Source organism: Dipodomys ordii, unplaced genomic scaffold (genome assembly GCF_000151885.1).
Source record: "Dipodomys ordii isolate 6190 unplaced genomic scaffold, Dord_2.0 Scaffold190, whole genome shotgun sequence".
In the NCBI taxonomy this organism is placed as follows: domain Eukaryota; kingdom Metazoa; phylum Chordata; class Mammalia; order Rodentia; family Heteromyidae; genus Dipodomys; species Dipodomys ordii.
In genome coordinates, this window is record NW_012267406.1 from 2688724 (window position 1) to 2696289 (window position 7566).

A 7566-nucleotide genomic window follows, 5' to 3' on the forward strand; every position below is an offset into this window, starting at 1 on the left:
TGGCTTACTTCACTTAATATAATTTTTTCCAAGCCTTTCCATTTCCTAACAAATGAGGCAATGTCATTCTTTCTGATGGAGGCATAGAATTCCATTGTGTATATATACCACATTTTCTTGATCCATTCTCACATATTATTTTCTATCTTTGGCTTATTATGTTCTAAAACCAGAAATGCATGCCTCAGGAAACTCTAAGCTCTGAAAGTCATGGAGAAAAAATAATTCTACATAAGTGATCTTTGCCCATGATAGCCAGGTTTCAACCTATAGTCCTTTAGAAGGCATGCTATTGTGCCAAGGGAATAAAGATGTAGTGTCTTATCATAATAAGACCTTGTGATTTGTTACACATAGGTAAATTTAGGTAATGTAACGAACCTTCTGAGTTTTAGCAAAATAATGTTGTCGTTATCATTGTTGTTATAGAATCTTCTCAGCAGGGCCTTCCCTGTGCCTGGCGGACAGTGTTTCCAGGTCTTGCAAACAGGGTAGACACAAATTCAAACCCAGTATGTCTTAATCCAGTGCTACTAGTCACTTTGCCCAGCGGACTTAATTTAGCCAAAAAACAGTCATATTCACATTTAAATGAGGTTGTCATAAGAGTTTAAATGAGTCAATGTTTTTCGCAGGTTAGTGAGAGATCCAATCATTGGACCTTCATCACAATATACTATATATTAAGTGGACTAAAAATATGTTCATTTCTCATAGTTATTGAGACTAGAGGTCTATGATCAAGGTACCAGTATGGCCAGTTTCTGGTGGGGGTCCACTTTCTGGTTATCAATGAACTCTTTCATTTTCTAAAAGCACTGAGTCTGATGACAGGCTCCACCTCCAAAAACTGTCACATTGGGAATCGATGTATCAGCAAGGGCTCCTCCCTTATCAAGTCCTTCTTTGAGTTCTGTGTGCTCATTATATCATCTACTTTTGTGTGTGTGCTTGAATGGTGGTCTTAAATGCATGACCTTGCCCTCTTACTCAGCCTTTTCTGCTAACAGTTGTCACTCTACCACTTGAGCTACACTTCCAGTTTCAGCCTCTTTTATTTTCAGGTTAATTGGAGATAAGAATCTCACAGGTTTGTCTTTCAGTGATGTCTTGAAACTGAGATCCTCAGACCTCAGCCTCCTGAATAGCTAGGATTATGGGAATAAGCCACCGGCTACCTGCTACCTCATCTACTGTTTGTAATGGCCCTAAAAGGGAGCACAATGATAATTCCTAATATGACTCAAAGAGAACCATGAGTGGACTTACGTGGATTAAGTTGCTGATGTATCTATAAACCAAGAGCCCTGAGAGGTCAAGCCTTTGCTCTCTTCTCAACCTGATAGATGAGGAAGGCTCCTAGGCCAAGCTGACCTTAGTAAAAATCTCATGAAGTCTGGTAATGAAAGCATGGATGACCTGGTGATTTAGAACAATGACTCCAGAGACTATGTGGTATGCCCTTTTGGCCAACAATGCTTTAGCTCTGACCCCCTATTCCTTGAGTTGTATATGGTAAGAGTCTTAGCCATCTGGTTCTGAGAAACCTAGGCCCATATCCAGGGAAGGTTCTCAAAAAAATTTAACAAATGTACAGTAAACAGCCCCAGTGGTCCCTAAGGGGAATTCTCATAAGCTTGTCTCTTTCCTGTAAAGCTAACAAATATTTCTTTTTCTCAGAAGAGACGTTGCTACATTCTCCCACCTGGAAATTACAACAACTGACTCTAAGCAATGCCTTGACCTCTGTTGGAAGAACTAGGAGCAGCTGGAAAAAAAGATATTAATGGCAATATTAATGCTGGCAATATTAATGCTGAGTACTGATTTCAAACAAGTAGCATTAAACCAAAGGGTTAGAACTGCTGGTAGTGCTAAGGCACATTGCTCTTTGTCTGTGGAGTGAAGGAGTAAGGGGGTGCCAAGGGAAGAAGCAGGATGTGATGTTAAGAAAACTGTTCTAGTGTCCATAAACTGAGAATTTTACCTGGGTACCAAGCCAAGGGCTTCCCGCTAACAGTAAATATTATAACCTAGAGGCATTTTGTCCTATAGAATACATTGGAAAGGGTCTCATTTGAACTGTTTAGTGATAACAAAGGTAGGTAAAAGTGCTTCTTGTGCTTTCTTGAATGTTTTATGTGCACTGGCTCATTCACAGTAAATCAGTGCATTATTATTGTCCTCTCTGGGTGAGTAGGGTAGACTCCCATCCTCTAAGTCACTGTCCAGATCAAGAAGTAGAGAAGCCCAGGGAGACACAACTGGGTGATGTACATAGCCCAGATGTGTCCACTACAGTGGTCTCTTCTTTAGTATATATGTACACAGGCTGGTCTAGAAAAATTAAGTGAGCAGCTATATAACAAACCAAGATGTGACCCCCCTCATTCCCTTTTTTCTAAATCACTTATCCCTTTAATTAGGTGGAGTCTGAAGAGTATAAGATTCAAAGTAAATATTTATGACTGTTCTTCAAAGAGATACAGGTCCTCTCTATTTCTTTCATTCAAATTTTTGACAGACTTTGAAAAAAAAAATATATATAGAGAGAGAGAGAGCAATAAATAGATAGATTTGCATACATTATCTGTATAATTATATATAACATATTTAACTAACTAGAATATATGTGGGGAGCTATAGTATGGTCTTGTTTGTGATCATTCCAGTAAATGCCCAAAAGTGGTATTGCTGGGTCATAGGGAAGCTCTATGTGGAGTCTTTTGAGGAACCTCCATACTACTTTCCAAAGTGAACAAGTTTACACTCCCTCCAACAATGCAGTAGGATTCCCTTCTGTCCACACCCCCTCCAGCATCTGTTGTTATTAGAGTTTTTGATTATAGCCATTCTAACTGGGGTGAGGTGGTATCTCAGTGTTGTTTTGATTTACGTTTCCTTTATGGCTAGGGAGGTTGAGCATTTCTTCATGTGTCTATTGGCCATCCTTCTTTCCTCTTCAGAGAAGTCTCTCTTCAAGTCTTCAGCCCACTTATTTATCGGGCAGTTGTTTCTTTGAAGATTTGTTGTTGGAGGGTTTAATTTTTGAGTTCCAGATATATTTTAGATATGAGACCTTGTCCATTGTATGGCTAGTGAAGATCTCCTTCCAATCCATGGGCTTTCTATTGATCTTGCTAGCTATGTCCTTTGCCATGCAAACATAGCTAAGATATGGAACTAACCCAGAGGCCCCTCAGTAGATCAATGGATCAAGAAAATGTGGTATATAGACACAATGGAATTCTATGCCTCCATCAGAAAGAATGGCATTGCCTCATTTGTTAGGAAATGGAAAGACGGAAAAAGTATATTAAGTGAAGTAAGCCAGGTCCAAAGAAACATAGGTCCCATAGTTTCCCTTATTTGTAATAACTAGTATATGTCTGAGACAAGCAGAAACTTCAGACAAGTTGATGTTAGGCGAAATGAACCCCAAGATAAGGACTCAAATTGTTTTTCTTTCTTGCTATTGTTTCTAACATATTTTTAAGATGATTTTTTGGTTGTTTTGTATGTCCCTCTCCCATGGTATAACCCCTGTTTTCACTGTATTTGATGTTGGTATAATTAGTGGAGGAGAAGGAAAAAAAACGAATTGTTTAAATAGGGATACATTGCAACAATGAGATGTACAAGATGTTATGTCGAAAAAACTAACTTTACAACTTTGGGCGGGGGACGTGGGTGGGAATGGGAGAGCAGGGTTGGTAAGGGGAAACAAAGGAGAAGGCAACAATGCTTGATAAGAAATTTACTCATTACCTTGCTCATGTAATTGTAACTCCTCTATATTTACACACACAAAAAAACTTATTAATAAAAAAAAGAAAATGAACTTCAGGGGGGACAAGTTGGGGAAGTAGGAAGAGAAGTGATGGTAGGGGAAAAACAAAGGAGGAGACAATGCTCAGTAGGAAATGTACTTATTACCTTACTCACTATAACTGTAACCCCTCTGTACAGTATCTTTAAAATACAATATATATTCTGAAAAAAAGAATACATGTGGGCAGAGAGAGAGAAGAGAGAGAAAGAGGAGAGAGAGAGAGATAGAGAGAAAGAGAGAGAGATCCAATAAGGCCAAGCTTGAGCAGTTATTCAAAAGCAGGCTGGGAATAAAAAGTAAAACAGGTACCCCTCTGGAGACTGTGAGATGAAAGTAAAAGGGTTCCCACATGGAGTCAAAACCCAGCATCTTTGAGCACTGATGGATCTAAAGAAGGAGACTGTGGCTAATCCTGGCACACCTCCCAACTTGGTACCTCATTGCCTCACATTCCTGGCTACTCCCATTCAGTAACACTTCTCATGATTTAAAAAAAAAATAGTATGATAAAATACTCATGGGTTTTTCTTTGCATGCAGTGTTAGAAAGGACCTGTGTTAGCAAAGGAACAGGAGTGACTTCCTGTGTTTGCATCAGCTCCTGCCATTCTGCCTGGTTGTATGTGCCCCCTTTTTGCAATGGACATCTTCTGCAAAGGCAGAATGAGCTCCCTGGGCCGCCCCTTGAGTTGTTTTTAAATTGCATTTCAACAGGGCAGTTAAGTCTTCAGGGAGCAAATAAAGTGCCGTGTATGCTCAGATCACACGTGCATGGAAACACACCAACTTTGCTTTCTCTACAGCATAAAGGTCTTTCTCTGCCAAGTTGACTGGTGCCAAATGCAGGTTCATGATCTCTTGCCAGCATTCCTCATAGGAGCTGACATAAGCCAAAACAATAAATACATGGCACCAGCTCTTCATCTCTGTGCTGAAATCTTTCTGAGTGGAATGTGAAGAGATGTGAAGAACCTGGTAAGATTGAGCTGATCTAAACTCCACAAGAGTACTTGCCATGAAAATCAAACCAGATTCACACAGTGGGTTGAAGGGATTGGTCAGATTCTCTTCCTGTTTTCCTTTTCCTGCGTTCTGTTTTGTTTGTCTGATCTTTTCACTGCATAATTCTCACAGGCTCGGAAGTAAAGCAATACCACAGAAGAAAGTAAACCCAGTTGTGGAGTTGCTGGCTGAGCCAAACCCAAGACACATTTGAAAACCTCATTACAGCCCAAGTTTGTGACATTTCTAGCTTGATAGCCAGACCATAGAGGTTTGGAGTGATGCATGGGTTGTCCAGCCATGACCCTTTGCAGAGTTCGTACTTTTTATTTCACTCATCTGTCAGTAGCATTCACTTTTTGGATTAGCCAATGTTTCAGAGTGAATATAATTTCAGTAAACCAAAAGATACAGCATTAGAAGGTGTGAATAATACATTCGTTCTTTCCTCTGTAGCAGATATCAAAGTTGATTCTATGTTTGTCAAATACTTTTAGGATGTTAGTCTAAAAAGAGTAAAGAATACAGGTACAAGTGTAAGATTTTGTGGTATATTCTCATTCCAACTACTCTGGTTCTAAGTTATTTGCAGATCATCATGGACCCCAGCTGAGAAGTGAAGTACCTAATGGGCTCTTACCAAGTGCTGCCAAGTGCTCTGAGCACTTTGCTCATTTTACATCCAGCCTGGTATAGTTGATGCAGAAGCATGCTGGGTTCCTTATCCATCTTACTAGCTATATTGAAAGAGGAACTAGGAATGGGAAGAAGGCATCATGACTCCATGTAACTCACATTTTATTTTTATTTTATGTTGTCTGTTGTAGGGCTTGAACTCTGGGCCTGAATGCTGTCCCTCAGCTCTTCAGTTCAAGGCAAGTGCTCTACTACGCGAGCCACAGTAGCACTTCTGGTTTTCTGGTAGTTAATTGGATATAAGAGTCTTAAGGACTTTCCTGCCTGGGCTAGCTTTGAACCTCAATCCTCAGATCTTAGCTTTCAGTAGTTAGGATTACAGGAGTGCGCTACCTCACATTTTAATAATCGGTATAGGCATGTAATTTAAAGTTTCAAGCAACATTGGAAAAATTAGAAGCAGTCAAAGTAAGTGTTTAAGTCTCTTTTCAGGCAACTATTAAAATGTAGTACAATCTTTCAATTTAGGGCAATGGAGGCTGACTGAAGTTAAAATGGGGTCCTGAAGGCAGGAGGAATAGTAGTCTTTAGATGATAAAATAAAATCTTATGGCCCCAAATGGGCTATATGCCACAGATTCAGGTCAAACTATGTCTGATTAGCATTTATCATTAGCATAAGATAAACATGTGCTCAGACAGGATATTTCGATCCTATTGTCTAGAAGTCCTACAATACTACCATCTGAAGTTATTCAAAGTAAAAGAATTTCAAAGTAATAGTCTGGATTACTTACTCCTCTTTAAGGCAATATTTATGGTATCTTAATATGTTTTATATCTAAATATGTTTCAACAATTTATTATGAAGGTTGTCATGTTTTAAAATATAACTGAGGCCGGGAGCCAGTGGCTCACACCTGTAATCCTAGCTACTCAGGAGGCTGAGATCTGAGGATCACCATTCAAAGCCAGCCTGGGCAGGAAAGTCTGTGAGATTCTTATCTCCAAAAAAACACTAAAAAACTAGAAGTGGCACTGTGGCTCAAGCAGTAGAGCGCTTGCCTTGAGCTGAAGAGCTGAGGGACAGTGCCCAGGTTCAGAGTTCAAGCCCCATAACCGACAAAAAATAAATAATAAAAATAAATAAAATATAATTGAGCCCAGAAAAATAAGCTGTCAAAGTTTACACTACTACTCCAAACAGGGCTGTGTTTGCCTTGTGATCCTAAAAGTTAAAGGATAATGTATTTATTCACATGGAGTGCTCCATTAGGCTACATTTTGGGCCAGGAGTAAAAATGTCAAGGTCTTTGGTTCTGGCAGCTTTCCAAATCCAGAGGAGAACTTAGAGAAGGTTGTCCATTGAGTGCTCTAGCCCATTGACTCTTACAGGGCCCCCAACCGCCTCTTTCTCCCTAAAGCTTCTAGAAGTCAGCGCCTGCTACTGATATGCTTTGTGGTGTAGGCACGTTGTCACAGCGGGTGATGCAAGAGGAATGCTACATAACACAGAAGCAGGTCCTGTGTTTAGAAGGTATAGAAGTGCAGACCTCAATATCAATGACTAACCACTTACACTGTGCGGTCATCATCCCTCAGGGAAGCACTCAGGCTCTTGGAGTAACTGTGAATCTACATGAGCACTCCAAGTACTGACATTACACCAAGTGATGATTCAGTGACATTATATACTGTAAAGGGAAATGATTATGACTTTTGCTGTATCACTGGTTTGATTAGCATGAGAAGTCTGTTCACCTGGGGCAGGAAGAAAAGATTATCTTCATGGCAGCATTGCTTGAGAGTCAGATAAGGAAAATTGTTCCATTAAACACATTTAATAAATCTTCTTGGAAACAAGGAGTCAGCTTCAGAGCTTAGACTAACTGCTAGCCCTGATGAGCTATTTTTGGAGACAGTATATAGCTTGTCTGAGTTTTCATTTCATCTTTAAAATACGATCCCTATTAACTATGAAGATAATCTAATAAGGCAACATAGAGTCATTATACAACTACTTTAAAGTTGTTGAGAGCTTTGAAATGAAAGAATATTGACATGATATAATGAATACATATTAAGTGCTTGAATAGA